The following is a 25,399-nucleotide window of genomic DNA, read 5'->3' on the forward strand; positions in this document are numbered from 1 at the left end:
TTTAGCCTTGCCTGGAAAGTGCATGTTCAAACTAACTTGCAGTGATTTAACTTGCTAAAGCACCTCCCTAAGGCTACATTAGCCTAGGGCCAGATTCACAACAACTCAAATCAGGATTCCTTAGCACCCTCTGTGGACAAAACATCCTACAGTTTACACCCTAATTTTAACTAAATGTTACCACAAGGATTTCTGAGCCTTTTCTAGCTTGTAGCTTTCCCCGAGATACATCTAAAATAAATGGACCAAAACAAATCTTAATGTTTAATGAGCCTTTACCTTTGAAGGATTTAAAGAAGAATCAAGATATTCGTGCTCATTTACCCTACCATCTCAATACAGCTTGCAAAGTGCTTTTCTGTTTATTTCTTCTCTATTATACTCCCATGGGGTGTACTCATTTTACCAGTGAGGACACTCAAACCCCAGAGGAGGTACGTGATTTGCCCAAGAATTAAAAATTTTTAGCTTTAGTTATACTTAATAGGTTTAGTGGTTAATGCATGTAGAAAGCTGTTGTTCTAGGAACTGCAGTGCATGATCAGAAACATACTGACTCCAGGAGGCCTGCAAGCAATTCAACTTTTATGCCCTAGGAGGACTGCAAGTGATCAAGATGTTATCTGAGCCATTGTACAGGAAGAGAATGTCTACTGACCAGAATGCAGATAAAGAATTGCTGGCCAACAGATGAAGGGATACTAAGAAAATTGCTGGACTGCAATTTTTATCTGATTAACCTTTTTCTTGAATTCCAAGCCTGTTGCATACCCTTTTCTCTTCATTATAAAAAAAGGTAGGCTTGATGTTAAGATGGTTTTAGGGTACATAACCCACTGTCTTCTCTGATTGCTGACATCTAAGTAAAATGCCCACAAAGATTCAATCTTTGTCTCTAATTATTAGTTCTGATAGTGACAGGCAACACAAATGCCAACTTTTCCAGTTTCACATTCTGGTGACTGTGGTGGGACTGCTTTGGGATTCTCTGGTAAGTCTGGATATTTTACAGGGAATCCTGTTGGTTACCTAGACTGGAGGGCCCCTAGGGTGCAGATTTGGAGACCCCCTAGCAGCTGCCAAGTGATTTCACTTGGGAACTCTCCTTCTCCAACTCTCAGCACTCCCTATTCACCTTCACTTTCAATTTAATTGCTGTGCTTTCTGGTTCAGGATTACGGTTCCAGGTCATGATTTAGATTGGTCATCAGAAGTTAAGGTGCCTTCTGGTTTATGTGATATTACAGAGCTCTGTCTTTTAGAACATAGTAAGAGCTGGGAAACAGGTCTTTGGGACAAATTTTTGCTAATTGGTTGACCTATGCTTATGAACCTATGACTAAAAAGAAAATGATTTTTTCATTGTAATACTGTTTGGCTTATTTATATTTTGGACTCAGGAGAGTACTGGACTCTGAAATCATCTTTAAATTACTATATTATACTGCAATTAGAGTTCTTTTTTCAAAGATCATGGAAATGGTACAGGCTTTTATGGCTTTGCATAATAAAGATGCAGGATTAAAAAGAAATAGATAAATGATTCAGAGAAAAGGGAATTTGCCTGTGGCAGACAGCAGAAGCTCATAAGAGAGGGATGTGGAAGAACAGGATGTTATGGCTGCTGTGAGCATGGTCAGGGTTCCCAAAGACCCTCCAGCCCTGGGTGATTTTCCTCCTGTCTCAGCTGAGTTAGCCAGAGGAGGTGAGCCTGAACTGATCTCTCTGTTCCAAACCTATCAGGGAACCAAATTCAGGGGAGAAAAATCCCCTACTTGAGCAGGGCAATACCATTTGCAAAGACTTCCAGTGGGAATAGGGCCAGAGAGCCAGCTCACTGAATATTATTGGACATGTACTCCATTTTCTACATCAGATTTGTTAAACTGAGAACACTTAAATCCTTCTTATAGGGATGATTATACTAAAATAACTGACTTAGTTATGTCAATTTTTGCTACCTGCCATCCCAGTTGGGCAAACATGCAAGCCTTGCTGAATTTTTACTTATGGGGGATGAGCAGAGGTTGATATTGGATAGGAAATGAAGAGGCTCAGAGGAGACTTTATCAAGAAAATCCAGATAGGGCTTCCAACCCTACTATATTTTCCTACTAAGACAATACCTTTCATCAAGCCCAAATGGGACCATAATGAGAATGGCCTTCCTCTCTCAGAGCATTATAAGAGGTGCATTCTTGAGGGAATGAAGAAAGGAGTCCCTAAACAGAAAAGTCTGAATATGGTTCAGGAAGTACAACAAAAGCCCACAGAGTACTCCTTGGAGTTTCATAAAAGAATCAACCAGGCCTGCCCTGGCTGATGTGGCTCAGTGAGTTGGGCAGCATCCCATAAACCAAAAAAAGGTTGCCAGTTCAATTCCTAGTCGGGGCATATGCCTGGGGTGTGGGCCAGGTCCTGAGCTGGACGTGTGTGGGAGACAACTGATCAATGTTTCTCTCCCTCTCCTCCCTTTGCTCTAAAAATAAATAAATAAAAATATATATACCAAGCCTACAAAAAATAGACTGATTTGGATCCATAAGCCACTGAAAATATTAGAATGGTGAATTTGGCCTTTATCTGCCAAAATGCACCTGACATCATAAAGAAACTTGAGAAGTTAGAGGGAGGAATAGGCAAGAATCCTTCCTAATTACTAATTAAGACATTGCCTTAAAAGCTTATAACAACATTGAACAGAAAAAGGCCCAAGCAGCCACTATTTTCTTGGAATAGGCCTCAGGGAAATTACATTGGCAAGCAAGAGGATTCCAACTCCCATTTAAAATGCTTGCCACTGATCAATGAATGTATTGCAAAAGAATGGAGCACTGGAAAAAATGAGTACTCCAAATGAGGAAAAAGGAAGTTGGAGTTTGAGAATTCGAGTTATGCTGAGGAAAGGAAACTACTCTGACAATGAATGACAGGGTCCAGAGGTTCAATAATTACAACAACCTATTAAAGTCACCCCCACCCCAAAGAACCTCAAGTAAACTAACAGTGGGGGAACAAATTGTAGACTTTTTGATTTGTACCTGAGCAACATATTCAGTGATCAATAGAACTCTGAGTCCTTGTGGCAAACTGTAACTATTATTGGAATCTCTGAAGCTCTGAAAGCCAATTTTTCTTGAAGCCATTAGAATATGCTGTGGAAAATATGGTTTTAACTCATACGTTTTCATATTTTGCTGACTGTCAAATTCCTACTCTGGAAAGGGCTTTGCTGTCCAAACTCCATGCACAAATCACTTTCTCTCCAGAAGAACAACAGCTTCACCAATAGGTTCCTCCAGAGCACACCTGGCAGTTCCTTATGAAGCCATGGGAAGAAGAAGAAAAGCGATTATGGCCAGAAGAATTTGAGAATCAGGTAAACCCCATTGTGTGGACTGCTAGAAAAGACAGAGAGGGCTAAGCAGGCAACCCCTGTTAAAGTTGACCTCAAACCAGGTGTGGGGACCCCCAGTAAGAAGCTATATACCTTCAGGAAAGAGACCCTAGAAGGAATATGCCAAATAATTCAGAAGTTTTGGGAATATAGATTTATTCATTCCTGCTACTCCCCATAAAATACACCCATATTGCCCATTAAGAAGCCCCACCCAGAGCACGTAGAGAACAGGACACCCAGGGACCAGTGCTACATGGTGGCCATACAGAAACTGTTTTTTAAAAGGAGAGCTGAGGTGAGATCCAAGGCTTCACAGGGACCCATATCTTGCATGCCTGTGTGTGAGGGTGGGGCACAGCAGCATTGCTAACCAAAAACTCAGAGGCAGAGAATACACTGAAGGAACAGGAGGACCCAACCCACATGGCTTATGAGAGGACATCAGCTCAGAATGGAGAACTCAGGCTGGACCTCCTGCAAGAGAGCAGCAGGCTTTGGTCTTGAAGACAGGAACTGAATGTCTGAGATTTGCTGCAGTCAGCCATATCCTTTCACAGACAGGTGAACCCAAATCCCACCTGTGGGATTACAGGCTCCACAGATCAGTGAAGCCAACCTCAAGAGTTTCCTGCTACATACATTTTCTCAGGAAAGAAGAAAAAGCACTGATAGGGCCCTTTGCCAGACTCTACATGCAACACAGCTCCTTAGGCCTTGATCTACTAAACCCAGCAGAGCAGAGAAAATAGAGACAAGTGCCATTCATGTCTCTATTGATATGGCATTCATGTCATATCCTTCAAGTTTGGGAATAATATGACACCAGGTTTTATAATATAGTTTATTTCAAATAAACTATATTATTTCATTTATTGTTCTTCCCTTTTACACCATAATACTTCCTCCCTCCCTCTTTGTATTTTTGTTTTAAGCTCTATTTTCTCTCTTGCTATGACTTTCTATTCTGCGCTATTACTATTGCTGTCCTTTCCAGACTCTCAAAACCATATGTGATTGTCATTAGTCATCTCACATTTCTTTTCCCATTCTTAAAATATCCCTACTTTCTCTCCACTTTTATCAGTATTTGCTCATAGGTTGTGGATAAGGAGGTTGTTGTTACAATATCTTTAATATTATTTCTAGGAAGTTACCATGTTTGTATTTCAAATCTCAAATTTCACCATTCCCCACTACTATTCCATTTTGCCTTCCTCCTACCTTTCCTTGTTAGTTTTAAATGTTAATCTTTCCCTGTCTTAGCAGAGTTTTCATCCCATGTTCTTAGTATTTCTCCTCCCTCTGTCCTCTCAAAATAACTTCTCTTTCCTCTAGACATCTTTTAAGCTCTTTCTTCATTTTTCTTTCTTATTCCCATCCCACCTATGTAAATCTTATCTGTTTGGTTGTTGATATTCCTGTGGGGAAGCTTTTTCTACAATTAGGTTCATATTATTTGATAATGTGTGTGTGTATGTGTGTGTTGTGGTTACCAATTTTTTTCTCTCATTAGGTATAAACATATGTATTTTTCTTTAAATTTTTATTTTAACCTACCTGCTTCCCTTCTCTTACTCCATTCCACTTCCCCTCCTCCCTTTGTTATTTATGTAACATTTTATTTTCTTTCCCTCTTTGCCTTTTCTCTATACCCTGCTCTTATTATTGTCCTTCCCTCTACCCTCTCAAAATCTCTTTTCTTTTCATTAGTCATCTCATATTCATTTCTCTTTTCTTATAATCTAATCCCTTTACACATTTATTAATATTGGCTTATTTGCTGTTGATAGTGTAACTGGGGGCTGGGGTTATTTTTTAGATGTGGGTCTGTTTCCTGGGCAGTTTGGTTTTTGCTCTGTCAATACCTGTACAACAGTATACAAGATATGGTGAGTAGAGTGACTCTCAAGTCAGTCATCCAGAGGTGAGAAAGCACCAAAGAATGACCCAACAACAACCAAAACCCAACTACAACCAGAGAGCCCACATAAATGACATAAAAGGCAGCCCAAGAGCGTCAAGATCAAGTGATCAAGGAGACTGCACCACTGAGTCCCACAGGTCTCCTACCATAGAAGTTCACACCACAAAGACAAGGAATCAAAGCAGAAAACATTATGGTACATATACACAATGGAATTCTATGCAGCAGAAAGAAAGAAGGAGCTACCACCCTTCGCAACAGCATGGATGGAACTGGAAAGTATTATGCTGAGTGAAATAAGCCAGGTGGTGAAAGACAAATACCATATGATCTCACCTTTAACAGGAAGCTAAACAGTGAAACAAACAAGCAAGCAAAATAAAAACAAAGACACTGAAATAGAGAACAGGGGGACAGTGACCAGAAGGGAGAGGGGAGGGAATTTCGGGGGAAAAGGGGAAGGATTTACAGGAACTAGTATAAATGACACATGGACAACAACTAAGGGGGTGGAAATGGGAGGGAGGTGGGGAGCACGGGGTGGTGGGCTGGGATGGGAGTAAAAAAACAGAAAACTGTACTTGAACAAGAATTAAATTTTAAAAAAATTTTAAAAAGAAAACAAAAAGAGTCACCTAAAACAGGGAGACAAAGAAACAACCTCCAATCGAAAGGAAAGGAGGAAGCCCTAGAAAGACTGCTAAACAAAATTGAGGTAACCAAACTTTCAGACATCAAGTTCAAAGTAATGGTTTTAAGGATGCTCAAGGACCTCAGCAAGGTCTTCAAAGAACTCTAGGAAAACTTCAAGGAACTTACTGCAAGCTACATCAGCATGAAAAAAAGACATAGAAAGTATTAGTAAAAATGAGGAGTAAGTGAAAAATACAATATGTGAAATGAAGAACACAGTAGAAGGAATTAAAACCAGGTTAGATGAAGCAGATGATTAAATTAGTGAGCTGGAAAACAAGATAGAAAAAAAATTCCCAGGCAGAGCAACAAAATGAAAAAGACTCAGAAAAGAATAAAGAGGGGTAACAGAGCTGTAGGACAACATGAAAAATAAAAATATCCATATAATAGTGATACCTAAAGGAGAAGAGGACCAAGGGATAGAAAACCTTTTTGAAAAAGTAATGATGGAAAACCTCCCTAACCTGATGAGATAAAAAGTCATGCAAGTCGAGGAAACACAGAGGGTCCCAGTTAAGATGAACCCAAAGAGGCCTACTTCAAGACACATCATAATTAAAATGGAAAATTCAAAGATGAAGAGAGAATCTTAAAGGCAGCAAGGGAGAAACAAGAAATAACATACAAGGGAGACCCAATAATGCTAGCAGCTGGTTTCTTAACAGAAACACTACAAGCCCCAGGGGAATGGTAAGAAATATTCCAAGTGATGAAAAACAAAGACCTACAACTAAGAGTATTCTACCAAGCAAGACTGCCATTTAAAATGGAGAGCAGGAGGGATTCAAGATGGTGGAGGAGTGAATGGAATTTACACTAATCTTCTCCCAGGAGCAATCTGGAATTACAGTGAAATTGTGGAGAAATCATCCAGAACAAACAACTGAACAGTAGTGAGAGGGAAGCCTTATAACCATGGATACACAAAAGAAACAGACAGCACAATGTGACTGGTAGCAAGTGTGGTGGACACACTAGAGGGCTGGCTGAGCACCCAGAGGTGTCAGCTGAAGTGCCAGATGGATATTTAAGTGACCAGTTGGATCCCTCTGAGTAGTGTGGGGTCTAAATCCTAAGCTTGGATCCCCAGCCTAGAGCACCAAAGCCCATAAAGTATATAAATAATATCCAGCTGCAAAAGGTGGCAGGGTTTCTCTCTGCCAGAGATGGACTGCTTGAGATGCAAAGGGCCATTTAAAGGACCAACACATAACTTTTCACATGCAGCCACTTACCCTGGGCTGCTGCAAAGGTAGGGGCAGAGTGGACTAGAGACACTTGAGGAGAAACTGGGGACAGAGGCTTTGGGGAGAGGACTGAGAGAGTAGCCATCAGGACCCCGGTGCTCCATCAACCCCCATGCAACAGTAGCCATCCTGCTCAGGCACAGTAGTCCCCTCTGAGCTGCAGCAGCCTGAGGGGAAACAATAGCCCCAACCCCAGAAGGGATTCTGCCCTGCCCTATAGTGGTTAAGCCTGACTGCTGAGTGCAGAGTGACTAGATTAACAGCTGAAGAAGACAGCCACAGACAGTAAATCCCTGGAAGTCTCAAACAGGCTGTCTAAGGCCAAAAGGTCAGATGGCACCATCTGACATCACCAGAGATGGATCCAGAGAGAAAAAACAGTGGTAAATACTAGATGATACCACAATGAAATCCACTGTGGTCTTAACCATGGTTTGCAATACTTTCTTTCCTGCATAGCTTTTTAACATTCATTTCTTGTCCCTCAAGTTTTACATATTAAGTCACAAGACTTTATATTATACCTTATTTTATTATTTTATTTTATTTATTTATCTTTAGAGGGGAAGGGGAGGGGGGGAGAAACATCAATGTATGGTTGCCTTTTGCACATCCCCTGCTGGGAACTGGCCTGCAACCCAGGTATGTGCCCTGACTGGGAATCGAACCACAATTCTCTGGCTCACTGGCCTATGCTCAATCCACTGAGCTACACCAGCCAGGGCTATACCTTATTTTAATTCACATATTTTTCTCCTCCCTTCTCTTAACCCATATTACCTTCTTCTTTCTTATTATTTTTATTTAAAATTTTGTTTTTTCTCTTCTTACAACTTGTTTCTATTCAGCACTCTTGCTATTTCTCCCCTGTCCAGATTCTAAAAACCAATTTTCTCATCAGTGGTCATCTCACACTATTTTTCCCCCTCTTAATATACCCGTATTCTCTTTCCACTTTCAGCCATCTCTGCTCATTGGTTGTGGATTGGTTAGTTCTTGTTGCATGTTTTTAATTTTACCTCTATATATTCAGTATTTTTGTATTTTCTCAAAGTTTACCATCCACCTCTCCTACATTTTTGTCTCCAATTTTAATTTTTCCCTGTCTTAGCCTGATTTTTTTCTTTGCTCTCTTTCATTCTGCTTTTTTTCTTTTTCTTTTCATCTCAAATTTTAATTCTTTGCTGTCCTAGCCTGGATTTCGTTCCTTATTCTTTGTATTCACTTCACCGCTAGCATATGAAAATTACTTTTCTTTCCTCTAAACATTTCCTAAGCTTTTCTTTCCTCCTTTCTCCCCCCTTATTCCAATCCCACCTACATTAATTTTAGCTCACTTGTTATAGATAGTGCTGTGCTGAATTTTTTTTATCCAATTTGGTTCCTATTTTTTAATTATTTCCTTTTTTACTTTTTATCTCTCACTTTATTTTAAAAATTTTTTTTATTTTTCAAGTATTTTTTTATTTATTATGCCACTACAGTTTTCCCATTTTCCTCCCTTTATCTTCCTCCACCCTGCCCCTCTAACCCTCCCACATACCCCTCCCCCTTAGTTCATGTCCATGGGTCATACCTATAAAGTTCTTTGAGTCCTCTGTTTCCTATACCATTTTTATCTCTCCCCATCTATTTTATGCCTACCAATTATGCTTCTTACTCCCTGTACCTTTCCCCCTTTCCTCCCTTCCCCCTCCCCACTGAACTCCCTCCATGTGATGTCCATTTCTCTGATTCTGTTCCTGTTCTACTTTTTGCTTAGGTTTTTTAAAATTGTTTTTCTTTTAGGTTCATTTGTTGATAGTTGTGAGTTTGCTGTCATTTTACTGTTCATAGTTTTGATCTTGTTTTTCTTAGATAAGTCCCTTTAATGTTTCATATAATAATGGCTAGGTGATGATAAACTCCTTTAACTTGACCTTACCTGGGAAGCACTTTATCTGCCCTTCCATTCTAAATAAAAGCTTTGCTGGATAGATTAATCTTGGATGTAGATCCTTGCCTTTCATGACTTCAAATACTTCTTTCCAGCCCCTTCTTGCCTGTAAGGTTTGTTTTGAAAAATCACCTGATAATGTAATGGGAACTGCTTTGTAGGTAACTGTCTCCTTTTCTCTTGCTGCTTTTAGGATTTTCTCTTTGTCTTTAATCTTCAGTAACTTAATGATGATGTGCCCTGGTGTGTTCCTCTTTGAGTCCAACTGCTTTGGGACTCTCTGGGCTTCCTGGACTTCCTAGAAGTCTATTTCCTTCACCAGACTGGGGAAGTTTTCCTTCATCATTTTTTCAAATAAGTTTTCAGTTTCTTGCTGTTGTTCTTCTCCTTTTGGCACTCCTATAATTTGGATACTAGAATGTTTCAGATTGTCTCAGAATCCTCAGCCTCTCTTCATTTTTTTTGGATTCTTGTTTCTTCATTCTGATCCAGTTGGATATTTATTTCTTCCTTTTGTTCCAAATCGTTGCTTTGAATCCTGGTTTCCTTCTTGCCACTGTTGGTTCCCTGACTCTTTTGCTTTATTTCAGTTTAGGTATCTGCCATTTGTTCTTTAATTTTTTGACCAAGCTCAATCAGTTCTGTGAGCATTTCAATTACCAGGGCTTTAAATTTTTCCATCAGCTAGGTTGGCAATCTCCTCATCACTTAGTTCTGAGGTTTTGCTGTGTTCTTTCATTTGGGCCATATTTCTTTGCCTTGGTACAGCTGATAAATTATAAGGGGGCGGGGCCTTAGGTATTCACTGGAGCAGGGCAACCTTCTTTGCTGCACTTCAGCTGTGCCTGTGGGGGAGGAGCCAAAGAGGGAACAGTGCAGTTTACTTGCTCATCTCTAGTGCACTTTTCAACAAACTCTTGTCAGACTGGAAGAAATTGCCACCCCAGCCTTAGCCCACAGTCAGCTCTGAGTCTCAGTTTTCTCCTTAAGTCAGCCCTTCCTGCACAGCCACTGAGCTCGGCAGCCAGCCATGCCCCTAAACCACCTCACCACAGTTTTTCTGGGTCTGTCCACATGGTCCACCACCTTACTAGTCTGGTTGTTCTGGTTAATTTTTTCTTCAATTCTTTGGTTGTCAGAGTTCCTTGTAGTTTGATTTCCTGGTGCTTTATTGATTTTAGATTGGTTGTTATCTACCTTTTGGTTGTGCAAGGAAGAGAGGGGTTTCTACCTATGCCTCCATCTTGGCTGGAACTCCTATTTTTTAAATTTCTGTTTAAACCTAATCCTATAAACTTCCTTTCCCCTTACTCCATTCTGTCTTCTTCATTTCCCTTTTTATTTATAATGTTATTTTTACTTTCTCTCTTTGCATTTCTTCAATTTCCTATTTTTATTAGTGCTTCACCCTCTACCCTCTTAAAATAATTTTTCTTTCAGTAGGTCATATCATATTCACTCTCTTTTCTTAAAATAGTCTCAATCTTTTTATATCATTGTTAATATTGGTTCACTTACTATAGATAGTGGGATTGCAGGTGGGACTTATTTTTCCCACTATGGGATTTTTTTCCTGGACTTTGTAGTATTATACTGGCAACACATGCACAACAACACACAAAATAGGGTGGGTGGAGTGACCCTCAGTCAACCAGCTGGAGAGAAGGACCCAACAAACAATGACTCAACAACATTCAAAACCCAATTATATCCAAAAAGTCAACATAAATGGCATAAAGGACATCTCAAGAACATCAAGTTCAAGAGGTCAAGGAGCCTGCACCACTGAATCACACAGGTCTCCTACCATAGAAAATAACACCACGAAGTCAGGGAATCAAAACAGATCAAGAAGCAGAAGTAAACAATGAGTCTCACAAATAATAGGAAGACAAAGAACCCCCAATTTAAAGGAAAAGAGGAATCTCCAGGAAGATTGCTAAATGGAATAGAGTCAAGTAAACTTATCAGATACTGAGTTCAAAACATGGTTATAAAGAAACTCAAAAAGCTCAGTGACAATTACCAAAAACTAGAGGGAACCTACAAGGAACTTACCACAAAATACATCAACATGAAAAAGGAAATAGAAACTATCAATAACAGCCAGGAGGAAATGAAGAGTACAGTTTCTGAATTAAAGAACACAGTAGAAGGAATCAAAAGCAGGCTAGATGAAGCAGTGAGCGGGCACACAAGGTGGAAAAAAACTCCCAGGAAGAGCAAGAAAAGGAAAAAAGACTCAAAAAGAACAAAGTGAGGTTAAGGGAACTGCAGCACAGCATGAAATGTAATAATACCTGTATAATCTGAATACTCAAAGGAGAAGAAGAGGAGCAAGGGATAGAAAACCTGTTTGAAAAATTAATAATGGAAAACTTCCCTAATTTGATGAGAGGAAAAAGTCATACAAGTCCAGGAAGCTCAGAGTCCCAATCGAGGAACCCAAAGAGGCCCACTCCAAGATACATCATAACTAAAAGGCCAAAATTCAAAAATAAAGAGAATCTTAAAGGCAGCAAGGGAAAAACAAGAAGTAACAAACACAGGAAGCTAATAAGGCCAGCAGCTGACTTCTCAATGGAAACACTACAAGCCAGAAGGGAATTGCAAGAAATATTCCTAGTAATGAAAAGCAAAGGCCTGCAACCAAGACTATGCTATCCAGCAAGGCTCTCATTTGAAATGGAAGGCAAAATAAGAAGTTTCCCAGTCAAAAGAAGGCTAAAAGAATACACCTTTTCTAAACCAGCATTGCAAGATATGCTAAAGGGACTACTTTAAGATGAAAAAAAAAAGGTGAGAGAAAGGGAGGAAATGGCAATGAATAAGTACCTTTCAATGTAAATGGAGTAAATGCTCCAATCAAAAGAGATAGAGTAGCTGAATAGATAAGAAAGTGCCCTGGCAGGTGTGGCTATGTGGATTGGGTGCCAGCCTGTGAACCAATGGGTCACTGGTTTGAATCCAAGTTGGGGCACATGCCTGGGTGGCCAGCTGGGTCCCCAGTGAAGGGTACATGGAAAGCAGCCACACATTGGTATTTCTCTCCCTCTCTTTCTACCTTCCTTCCCCTCTCTCTAAGAATAAATAAATTAAATATTTTAAAAAACACAAGAAAACATGGACTACACATACACTGCCTACAAGAGACTGATCTCAAAACAAAAGACCTACACAGACTAAAATGAAGGGTTGGGGAAAAAATATTCCAAGCAAATAGACAGGAAAAAAAGCCAGGGCAGTAATACTTGTGTCAGACAAAATGAACTTCAAAACAAAGGCCATAACAAGAGACACAGAAGGGCACTTTATTATACTCAAGGGAAGAATCCATCTAGAAGACATAAACATTGTAAACACATATGTAAGAGCAACCAACATACGGCGCACCCAAATACATAAAGAAAATCTTGGCCCTGGCTGCTGTAGCTCAGTGGATTGAGTATGGGCCTGCGAACCAAAGGATTGTGGTTCAGTTCCCAATCAAGGCACATGCCTGGGTTGCAGGCCAGTTCCCAGTAGGGAATGCACAAGAAGCAACCATACATTGATATTTCTCTCCCTCTCTCCTTCTCTTTCCTCTCTAAAGATAAATAAATAAAATCTTTGAAAAAAAGGAGAGAGAGAGAATCTTGGAGGACTTTAAGAAAGATATAGACAACAACACAATTATAGTAAGGGATTTTAACACCACGATGTAAATAATAGATCTTCCAAACAAAATATCAACAAAGATATTGTGGCACTGAACAGTGAACTACTTCAAATTAACTTAACTGATATAGATAGAACCTCTCATCTCAAAAAAGTAAAACACATTTTTTTCCAAGTGCACATGGAACATTTTCCAAGATAAACTATATAATATGATACAAAACAAGCTTCAACAATTCAAAAAAATTAAAATCATATCAAGCATTTTCTCAGACCAGAAGGGCTTGAAACTAGAAACCAACCTTAAGGAAAAACTCAAAAAAATTTAGATTTATGGTGACTGAATAGCATGCTATTAAACAATGAATGACTTAACAATGAGATCAAGGAAGAAATAAAAAGGTTTCTAGAGACAAATAAAAATGAATACACAACACCCCAAAACTTAAGGGACGCACAGAGGCAGTCCTGAGAGGGAAGTTTATAGCAATACAGGCCTACCCATAAAAGAGAGAAACATTTCAAACAAACAACCTAACCCTACATCTACTAAAACTGGAGGAACAACAGCAAAGTCCAGAGTGAGTAGAAGGAAGGAAATAATCAAAAGCAGAGCAGAATTAAATGACATAAAGATTAAAAGAACAATTCAAAGGATCAATAAATCTAGAAGATGGTTCTTGGAAAAGAAAAAACTGATAAGCCTTTAAACAGACTCATCAAGAAAAAAATAGAGGGGATCCAAATAAATAGAATCAGATGTGAAAGAGGAGAAATTACAGCTGAGACCACAAAAATACAAAGGATTGTAACAAATTACTATGAACAAATATGTGCCAGGCAATTTGAAAACCTGGATGAAATGGACAAACTTATAAAATATATAATCTTCCAAAGCCGAATCAAAAAAGAAGCAGAAAGCCTGAACAGACTGATAACAGCTAGTGAACTTGAAGGAGTAATAAAAATCTACCAGCACAACAGCCTTGGACTGGACAGTTTCATAGGAGAATTTTACAAAACATTAAGGAAGAGCTAATCCCTATCCTTCTCAAACTATTCACAAAAATTCAAGAAAAAAAACAGACTCCCAAACTCTTTTTATGAGGCCAGCATCATCCTAATCCCAAATCTAGACAAAGACACAACAAATAAAACTACAAGCCAATATTTCTGATGAACATAGACACTAAAATCCTCAACAAAATGTTGGCAAAACACATCCAGCAATACCTTAAAATGATCATACATCATGACCAAGTGGGATTCATCCCAAAGATTCAAGGACAGCACAATATTTACAATAAACATAATACATCACATAAAGAAAAGACAAAAATTACATGGTCCTATCAATAGTTGTGGAACAGCATTTGATAAGGTACAGTAAAAAGCACTCAGCAGAGTGGGAGTAGAGGTAGCATACCTCAATGTAATAAAGGCTATATATGAGAAACCTACAGCCAACATCATAATTAACAGGCAAAAACTAAAAACTAACCCACTAAGATCAGGAAGAAGACAAGGATGTCTGCCACTTCTATTCAACATAGTATTGGAAGTCCTAGCCACAGCAGTTCCACAAGAAAAAACAAAAACAAAAATGAGGCATCCATATTTGAAAGAAAGAAGTAAAACTGTCATTGTTTGCAGATGACATGATAGTGTACATAGAAAACCCTACAGGGGGGTTTCAAGATGGCGGTGGACTAGGACGGAACAGATACCAGTTCCTAGTACAAAAGAGACAGAAACGTATCCGATCGGAGGAGGTGAGGCCAGCAAGCCAGCAGTTGCCAAGCATATATGAAAATAAGAGACCAGAAACCTCATCGGTCACGGAGGAACCAGACGGTAGGGAGACAGCAGCGGTACAGTAGTCTCTGGGACGGAGCAGGGAGAAACAGCCGGTGCAGGGTAGGGGAACCAGAGCCCTGTGGCCAGAGCCAAACGGCTCCTGGGGCAGCCTTCAGCGCCCGGACTGCTCCCTCCCTGGAATTTTTCTGCCGGGCAGGCCGAGTGGCCCAGGCGGAGAGGTGTGGAAGAAATTTCAGCCTGTGCGCAATTTGGGGAGCTAGTCGCTCCACACGCAGTGTGTCTGGGCCAGTGCCGGAGGGCGCCTAGGCCAACGTTCAGCGCCCGGAAAGCTCCCTCCCTAGGATTTTTGGGCCGGGGACCTGCCAAGTGGCCCAACCAGAGGGGAGCAGAGGTGATTTCAGTCTGTGCATAGCTCGGAGGTCCAGCGCTTGGTGGGAACTGTGTCTGGGAGAGTGCCTAAAGGCGCCTGGGACAGCGTTCAGCGCCCGGATGGCTCCCTCCCTGGAATTTTTCTGCCAGGCAGGCCGAGTGGCCCAGGCAAAGAGGTGTGGAGGAAATTTCAGCCTGTGCGCAATTTGGGGAGCTAGTTGCTCCACACGCAGTGTGTCTGGGCCAGTGCCTGAGGGCGCCTAGGCCAACGTTCAGCGCCCGGAAAGCTCCCTCCCTAGGATTTTTGGGCCGGGGACCTGCCAAGTGGCCCAACCAGAGGGGAGCAGAGGTGATTTCAGTCTGTGCATAGCTCGGAGGTCCAGCGCCTGGTGGGAACTGTGTCTGGGAGAGTGCCTAAAGGTGCCTGGGACAGCATTAGGCACTCCGACGGCTCCCTCCCCTGGAAGTTTTCTGCCGGGCAGGCCGAGTGGCCCAGGCAAAGAGGTGTGGAAGAAACTTCAGCCTGCGCGCAAGTTGGGGAACTATTAGCTCCACACGCAGGGTGTCTGGGCAAGTGCCTGAGGGCGCCTAGGCCAACGTTCAGCGCCCAGAAAGCTCCCCTCCCTAGGATTTTTGGGCCTGGACAGACCGGGGGACCCAACCAGAGGGGAGCAAAGGAGATTTCAGCCTGCACACGGTTCTGGGTCCAGCACCCGGCGTGGTGCTGCTACATCCCTAGGGTTTTTTTTTGTTTTTTGTTCTTTTGTTTTTTGTTTTTGTTTGTTTGTTTGTTTTGTTTGTTTTTCTTTTTTTTGCCAGAGGTTGGCCAGGGGACCCAGACAAACACAGGAGCAGAAGGGATACACACCACGCAGCGTGCCATGACGAGCACACAGAGTTTCTAGGTCTGCGCCCAGTCCTCAGATCGGCTCCCAGCTTCCAGTCTATCCCCCTCAGACTATCTGGAAGCCCGGGAGGCTGAGGGGTCCTGGGAAAAGAGCTGAGACCCTCAACCCCCTCCCTTTCTGGCCAAGCAAGGTGGGGGGCCAGGAGAGACTTGTTTGATAGAGTTTACAGAGAGGGTGCGGAGGACAAAGGGCCCCAACCAAAGACTCTGTGGTTGCCAGCCCAGGAGAACTCAGAGGTGCAGCCTGGGGCTCTGAATCCAGTAGCCACGGCAGCCTGGTCTGCTTCACACCCAGCTTGGCAGCAAGCCCAGGATTGGGCAGAGGGTCTGGGGCTTCCCAACTGAACGGGGGCAGGCCTGTGCTCAATCCCGATGGAACCAGGCAACTAGACCCGTGCAGGTGCCTGCAAACACAGCAAACCAGACTATGGCAGTAACCCCTGGGAGGGGAGCGCTGCGAGAAAGTCCTAGTTCCCCATTGTAGGGAGCTGGGGGAGAGGCGCCAAGTGTCTGGATCCTGAGAGGGGCTGGCTGGAAAAAAAAAAAATCACAACAATCGACCCTCAGCCAACTGCAACCAGAAAAACCGGTTCAGCTAGTTTGAAGCCAACAAGTGACATTCCTTTTTCTGAGGTTGTTTTTGAGAGATTATTTTGGTGCGTTTTTTGGTTTTTGTTTTTTTTTACTTTATTTTATCTTTATTCTTTCTTTTTTTTATCTACCTTTCTTCCTTCTCCATTCCTTTTCTTTATCTTTTTGCTTTTTTAAAGTAATCTGTTATTTCTTTAAAACTTTATTACTGTTTCATCTTTCCATACTTTTGTCCTCTTTTCCCGGATTTTCTGTTTTATTTCTTTTTCTTTTCTTTCTAAACTTATTGCTCTTTCTTCCATTCCCCTACCATTTTTTTCTTTCTTCCTTTTATTTCTTTCCTTATCATTTCTTTCTTTTACCCACAAGAGTCACAATCAACTTGAAAATATAAAAAGACCAGAGATGGACCCATAGAAGAGGCCTCCCAATAGTAGAGTCAGAGACAAATTGCACATTGTTGTGGGAGAGAAGCCACAAGTTGCTGCATATTTGAGTAGGTGGAAGCAGAAAACAACAGGATAACCAAAAGAGGCTGCACCATTGAAATTCACAGGCATTCCACCACAAAAGTTCATACCATAAACCCAGGGTGTCAAAACAGATTAATCTAAGAAGCTGAGGCTAACAAGAAGAGTCTCACAAACAATGGGAAGACAAAGAAACAATCCCCAAATGAAAGGAAAGGAGGAATCCTCAGAAAGAATGTTAGATGAAACAGAAGCAAGTCAACTATCAGATACTGAATTCAAACCACTGGTGATCAGGAAGTTCAAAGAGCTCACAATCAACTACCAGAAACTACAGGGAAGCTACAGTGATCTCACTGTGAACTATATCAACATGAAAAAGGAAATGGAAATTATTAGCAAGGGCCAAGAGGAAATGAAGAATACAATTTCTGAATTAAAAAACACAGTGGAAAGCATTAAAAATAGGGTGGATGAAACAGAAGATCGGATTAGTGAATTGGAGGACAAAGTAGAAAGCATCTCACAGAAAGAACAGGAAAGGGAAAAGAGGCTCAGAAAGAATGAAGAGAGATTAAGAGAAATGCAAGACAATATGAAACGTAATAATATCCGAATAATAGGAATACCAGAAGGAGAAGAAGAAGAACGAGGGATAGAAAACATATTTGAAAGAGTAATGAGAGAAAATTTCCCTAATTTGACAAAAGAAAAAGTCACACAAATCCAGGAATCACACAGAGTCCCATTCAAGAGGAACCCAAAGAGGCCCACTTCAAGACACATCATCATTAAAATGGCCAAATTCCAAGACAAAGAGAGAATCTTAAAGGCAGCAAGGGAGAAAAAAAGAAATAACATACAAGGGCGTCCCGATAAGGTTAGCCACTGACTTCTCAATGGAAACAATCCAAGCAAGAAGAGATTGGCAAGAAATATTCCAAGTAATGAGAAACAGAGGCCTACAACCAAGACTACTTTACCCAGCAAGGCTCTCAATCAAGATAGAAGGCCAAATAAAGAGCTTCCAAGACAAAAGAAGTCTAAAAGAATTTGCTGCCACCAAGCCAGCTCTACAAGAAATACTAAAAGGTCTGCTTTAAGGAAAGGAAGGAAAAGAGACAGACAGAGAGGAACACAGGTACAAAAATGGCAATGAATAAGTACCTATCAATAATAACCTTAAATGTAAATGGATTAAATGCTCCAATCAAAAGACACAGAATAGCGTCATGGATAAGGAAGTATGACCCACACATATGCTGCCTACAAGAGACCCACCTCAGGACAAAAGACCATCACAGACTAAAAGTGAAAGGCTGGAAACAAATTTTCCAAGCAAATGGACAAGAAAAAAAAGCTGGGGTAGCAATTCTCATATCAGACAAAATAGATTTCAAAAAAAGAGCCATAAAGAGTGACCCAGAAGGTCACTTCATAATACTCAAGGGAAGAATCCACCAAGAAGACATTAACATCATAAATATATATGCACCCAACATAGGAGCACCAAAATATATAAGGAAAATCTTAGAGGAATTCAAGAAAGATATAGGCAGCAATACAATTATAGTGGGGGATTTTAACACCCCACTATCAAAAATGGACAGATCTTCCAAACAAAATATCAAGAAAGACATTGTGGCATTAAACAACACCCTTGATGAAATGGACCTAACTGATATATACAGAGCTCTTCACCCCAAAGAAGCTAAATACACATTCTTTTCAAATGCACATGGGACATTCCCAAAGATAGACCACATGATAGGACACAAAACAAGCCTCAACAAATTCAAGAATATTGAAATCATACCAAGCATTTTCTCTGACCATAAGGGACTGAAACTGGAAACCAACCCCAAAGGAAAAAACCCAAAACACCCAAAATCATGGAGACTGAACGGTATGCTATTAAACAATGAATGGGTCAAGAATGAAATTAGGGAAGAAATCAAAAAGTTTCTGGAAACAAATGAAAATGATCTCACAACAACCCAAAACTTATGGGATACAGCCAAGGCAGTCCTGAGAGGGAAGTTTATAGCAATACAGGCCTACCTAAAGAAAACAGAAACATTTCAAACAAATGACCTTACTCTACGCCTGCAAGAACTCGAGGAACAACAACAAAAACAGCCCAAAGCAAGTAGAAGGAAGGAAATAACTAAGATCAGAGCAGAACTAAATGACATAGAGATTAAAAGTACAATTCTAAAGATCAATGAATCCAGGAGTTGGTTCTTTGAAAAAATAAACAAAATAGACAAGCCTTTAAGTAGGCTCATCAAGAAAAGAAGGGAACGGACACAAATAAAACACAATCAGAAATGAAAGAGGAGAGATTACAACTGATACCACAGAAATAGAGAGGATTGTAAGAAATTACTATGAAGAACTGTATGCCAAGAAATTTGAGAACCTAGGGGAAATGGACACATTTCTAGAAAAATATAATCTCCCAAAACTCAATGAAAAAGAAGTAGAACAGCTGAATAGACCAATAACAGCAAAAGAAATTGAAGCAGTAATCAAAAAACTCCCATCACACAAAAGCCCTGGACCAGATGGATTCACAGGAGAATTCTACAAAGCATTTAAGGAAGAGCTAACCCCCATTCTTCACAGACTATTCCAAAAAATCCAAAAGGATGGAAAACTCCCTAACTCCTTTTATGAAGCCAGCATCATCCTAATTCCAAAACCAGATAGAGATACAACAAAGAAAGAAAACTTCAGGCCAATATCGCTGATGAACATAGACGCTAAAATCCTCAACAAAATATTAGCAAATCGCATCCAACAATATATCCAAAAGATTATACATCATGACCAAGTGGGATTCATCCCAGGGATGCAAGGATGGTTCAACATTCGCAAAACAGTAAATGTAATTCATCACATAAACAAAAGCAAAGACAAAAACCACATGATCATATCAGTAGACGCAGAAAAAGCTTTCGATAAGGTACAACACCCATTTATGATAAAAACACTCAGCAAAATGGGAATAGAGGGAACATTCCTCAATATAATAAAGGCCATTTATGAGAGACCTACTGCCAATATCATACTCAATGGACAAAAACTAAAAGCTTTTGCACTAAGATCAGGAACAAGACAAGGATGTCCACTTTCACCACTTCTATTCAATATAGTATTAGAAGTTTTGGCCACAGCGATCAGGCAGGAAAAGGAAATAAAAGGCATACGAATAGGAAAGGAGGAAACAAAATTGTCACTGTTTGCAGATGACATGATAGTGTATATGGAAAATCCTATAGACTCTACCCAAAAACTGCTCAAACTAATTAATGAATTTGGCAAAACAGCAGGATACAAAGTCAATATCCAGAAATCAAAGGCATTTTTGTATACAAACAATGAATCAGCAGAAGCAGAAATCAAGGAAAAAATCCCATTTGATATAGCAAAAAGAAAAATAAAATATCTGGGAATAAACCTAACCAAAGAGGTAAAAGACCTGTATGTAGAAAACTACACAGCACTGAAGAAAGAAATCAGGGAAGACACAAACAAATGGAAACATATACAGAGTTCATGGATTGGAAGAATTAACATCATCAAAATGTCCATACTACCCAAAGCAATATACAGATTCAATGCAATACCTATTAAAGTACCAATGGCGTATTTCACAGACATAGAACAAACACTTCAAAAATTTATATGGAATCATAAACGAGCCCGAATAGCAGCTGCTCTTTTGAGAAAGAAGAACAAAGTAGGAGGGATCACAATACCTGATATCAAACTGTATTACAAAGCCACGGTAATCAAAACAGCCTGGTACTGGCATAAAAACAGGCACATAGACCAATGGAACAGAACAGAGAGCCCAGAAATCAACCCAACCCTCTACAGTCAATTAATATTCGACAAAGGGGGCAGTAACATAAAATGGAGTAAAGATAGCCTCTTCAGCAAATGGTGTTGGGAGAACTGGACAGCTACGTGCAAAAAAAAAGAAACTTGAGCACCAACTTACACCATACACCAAAATAAATTCAAGGTGGATAAAAGACTTAAATATAAGCCATGACACCATTAAAGTCCTAGAGGAGAACATTGGCAAGAAAATCTCAGATATTCCATGCAGCAACATTTTTACCGATATGTCCCCTAGAGCAAGGGATATACAGGAAAGAATAAACAAATGGGATCTCATCAAAATAAAAAGCTTCTGCATGGCTAAAGAAAACAGTATTAAATTAAAAAGACAACCAACTGTATGGGAAAACATATTTGCCAATGATACCTCAGACAAAGGTTTAATCTCCAAAATATACAAAGAACTTACAAGACTCCACTCTAGGAAGACATCGAACCCAATTAAAAAATGGGAAAAGGACTTGAACAGACACTTCTCCAAAGAGGACATACAGAATATCCAGAGACACATGAAGAGGTGCTCAATATCGTTAGCTATCAGAGAGATGCAAATTAAAACCACAATGAGATACCACTTTACACCAGTCAGGATGGCTATAATAGACAAAGCAACAAACAACAAATGTTGGAGAGGGTGTGGGGAAAAGGGGACCTTAGTTCACTGTTGGTGGGATAGCAGACTGGTACAACCATTATGGAAAACAGTATGGAATTTTCTCAGAAAAATAAGAATTGACCTGCCTTTTGACCCAGCAATTCCACTGCTAGGATTATACCCCAAGAATCCTAAAACATCAATTTCAAAGAACCTATGCACCACAATGTTCATAGCAGCACAATTTACAATAGCCAAGAGTTGGAAGCAACCTAGGTGCCCATCAGTAAATGAATGGATCAAAAAATTGTGGTACATATACACCATGGAATTCTATGCAGCAGAGAGAAAGAAGGAGCTACTACCTTTTGCAACAACATGGATGGAACTGGAAAGCATTATGCTGAGTGAAATAGGCCAGGCATTGAAGGACAAATACCATATGATCTCACCTTTGACAGGAAGCTAAAGAATAAAACAAACAAGCAAACAGAATAAAAACAAAGTCACTGAAATAGAGAACAAGTGGGCAGCGACCAGAGGGGAGAGGGAAGGGAACTTAAGGGGAAAAAGGGGGGAGGGATTTTGAGGAACAAGTATGAAAGACACAGAGATGAGGACTGGGGGGGGAATGGGAGGGAGGGGGGGAGACCGGGCGGGGGTGTACGGTGGGATGGGAGAAATAGATTAAAAAAAAATGTACTTGAAAAGTAACTAAATAAAATAATATTTAAAAAAAAAGAAAGAAAAAAAAAAAGAAAACCCTACAGACTACACCAAAAATTACATGACCTAGTAAGTAAGTTAAGCAAAAGAGTGGGATACAAAGTCAATATTCAGAAATCAAAGGTATCAACAAATGGTGTTGAGAGATTTGGACAGGTACATGCAAAAAAAAAATGAAACTTAATCACCAACTTACACCACACATAAAAACAAACTCAAGGTGGATAAATGACTTAAATATAAGACACAACACTATAAAATTCTTAGAAGAAAACATAGGCACAAATATGTCAACAATATTTTCACTGATACATCCCTAGGGCAAGAGATGTAAAGGAGAGAATAAACAAATGGGACTATATCAAATTAAAATCCTTCTGCACATCTAAAGAAAACACCAATGAATGAAAAGGGAACCAACCGTAGAGGAAAACATAATTGCCAATGATACCACAGACAAGGGTTTGATCTCCAAAAATATAAAGAACTCACATGACTCCACTCCAGGAATACAATTAAAAAATGGGCAAAGGACCTGAACAGATACTTCTCCAAGGAGGACATACAGAGGGCCCCAAGACATAAGAAAGGATCCTCAGCTATCCCTGAAAGTGTCCAGAGGTGACCTCTGAAGATGGTTCACTATTCACTTGACCCGGAGAACCCCACAAAATCATGCAAATCAAGAGGTTCAAATCTTCATGCTCATTTTAAGAACACTCAGGAAACTGCCCAGGCCATCAAGGGTATGCATATTCGAAAAGCTACTAAGTATCTGAAAGATGTCACTTTAAAGAAGCAGTGTGTCCCATTCCATCGATACAATGGTAGAGTGGATAGGTGTGCCCAGCCCAAACACTGGGGTTGGACACAGGGTCAGTGGCCCAAAAAGAGTGCTGAGTTTTTGCTGTACATGCTTAAAAACACAGAGAGTAACACTGAACTTAAGTGTTTAGATGTGAATTCTCTGGTCATTGAGCACATACAGGTGAACAAAGCTCCCAAGATGTGATGCAGAACCTACAGAGCTCACAGGAGGATCAACCCGTACTTGAGCTCTCCCTGCCACATTGAGATGACCTTCACCAAGAAAGAGCAGACTGTTCCCAAATCAGAGGAGGAAGTTGCGCAGAAGAAAAAGATATACCAGAAGAAACTGAAGAAACAAAAGCTTATGGCCCAGGAGCAAATTCAGCATAAAATAAATACCTAGTAAAAGTAAAAAAAAAAAAAATTAAAAATTCTCAGCATCACTAGCCATCAGAAAGATGCAAATTAAAACCACAATGAGATACCACTTTACACCAGTCAGAATGGCCATCGTAACAAATCAACAAACAAGAAATGCTGGCAAGTTTATGGAGATAAGGGAATCCTGGTGCAGTGTTGGTGGGAATGCAGACTGGTGCTACCACTGTGGAAAACAATATTAAATTTCCTCAAAAAACTAAAAATGGAACTGAGTTTTAATCCAGTGATTCCACTGATGGAATCACTGTACCCTAAGAATCCTGAAACACCAATTCAAACACCAATTGGGGTGGGTATGAACCTATCCACTCCAATGTTCATAGCAGCATTATTTACAATGGCCAAGTGCTTGTAACAGCCTAAGTGTCCATCAGTAAATGAATGGATAAAAAAAAAGTGTGCTACATTTACACAATGTAATACTGCACTTCTGAAAGAAAGAAGGAACTCCTACCCTTTGCAACAGCATGAATGGAACTGGAGAGCTTTATGTAAGTGAAATAAGCCAGGCAGCAAAAGACAAATACCATGTGATCTCACCTATAAGTGGGGCCTAATGAACAAAACAAAGAATAGAACCAGAGATGGAAATAAAGAACAAGCTGAGAGCAACCAGAGGGGAGGCACAGGGGATAATAGAGGAAAGAATGGAAAGGGGCAAGTCAAGGAACATGTATAAAGGACCCATGGTAATGGACAACAGGGTAGGGATTAACTGAGAGCAGGGTTGGGGTGAGTCATGGGAGAGCAACAGGAAAAAAATTGGGATAACTATAATTGAACAACAATAAAACAAAGGGTTAGATTACTCATTGTCACCCCAATAAATTTAATAAAATTAAAAATGGTTAGAAAAAAATTTTTCAAGAAAGAGAAAGAAACCCCACTCAAATGACTAGAATTTTACAAGACTTAAGAGCCATAAATTACATGGAACAGAACATTCACCCCACTGTCCCAAATCCTTATACTTTGGTGAACAGTACATCTATGTATTCAGTCTTGGACTTAAAAGATGCCAACTTTTGCATTCCAGTTTAGGGAGACTCTAAACCTTTGTTTGCTTTTGAATGGCAGGGCCCAGAATCTCAGGTCAAGGTTCAGCACTGCTGGACAATCTTACCAAAAGGGTTCAAAAACTCCTCTATGATTTATTGGGATAACCTGAGCCAGGACTTTGAGGTTCTAAAACTAGAAGGAGGAACTCATTTACAGAATGTATATGATCTCTTATTTACCAGAATATTATTTCAGCAATATTTAACTAATACTATAGCTACCTCAAATCATTTGGCATTTTGTAGCTATAAAGTATCAGCACAGAAGACACAGATTTGCCAACAAGCATTAAGATTTCTTGGGTTCCTGCTTGAGCCTGGCAAAAGGACACTTATTTGAAATAGAAAAGAAACCTAATCAACAAAAAAACAAGCAAAATATAGCCAGAGACATTGAAATTAAGAACAATCTGACAGTAACAAGAGGGGAGGTGAAAGGGGATAATGGGGGTAAAAGGGGAAGGAAGGGTTTTCAGGAACAACTATAAAGGATACATGGACAAAACCAGGATGGGGGTGGAAGCTGGGGAGGGAGATGGGGATGGCTGGGGTGGGGGGAGTTGTGGGGGATAAATACAACTGTAATTGAACAAAAAGAAAATAATGTAAATAAATAAATAAGAAAAGAAACCTAATTTAAATGAGAATTCCCAATACCAGGATTTTCAAATGAGAGTTCCCAACACAGTTAACAGGATTTCTAGGAATGGAAGGCTACTGCTGCATTTGGATTCCATACTTTGGGCTCATTGATAAACCATTTTATGAAACTCTGAAAGGACCAGAATGTAGTCTTTTAGAATGGATAAAGAGTGCACTCAGGCTTTTGCATCCCTGAAGGC

The 25,399-nt window shown here is 40.1% G+C and overlaps 1 pseudogene; it reads left to right on the forward strand.

The window, feature by feature from the left end:
• Positions 1-22,277: 22,277 nt before the first annotated feature.
• On the forward strand, positions 22,278-23,651 carry LOC119050740 (60S ribosomal protein L17-like; annotated as a pseudogene).
• The last annotated feature ends 1,748 nt before the right edge of the window (positions 23,652-25,399 follow it).

Source organism: Artibeus jamaicensis, unplaced genomic scaffold (genome assembly GCF_021234435.1).
Source record: "Artibeus jamaicensis isolate MK-2021 breed Jamaican fruit bat unplaced genomic scaffold, CSHL_Jam_final contig_196, whole genome shotgun sequence".
NCBI lineage: Eukaryota > Metazoa > Chordata > Mammalia > Chiroptera > Phyllostomidae > Artibeus > Artibeus jamaicensis.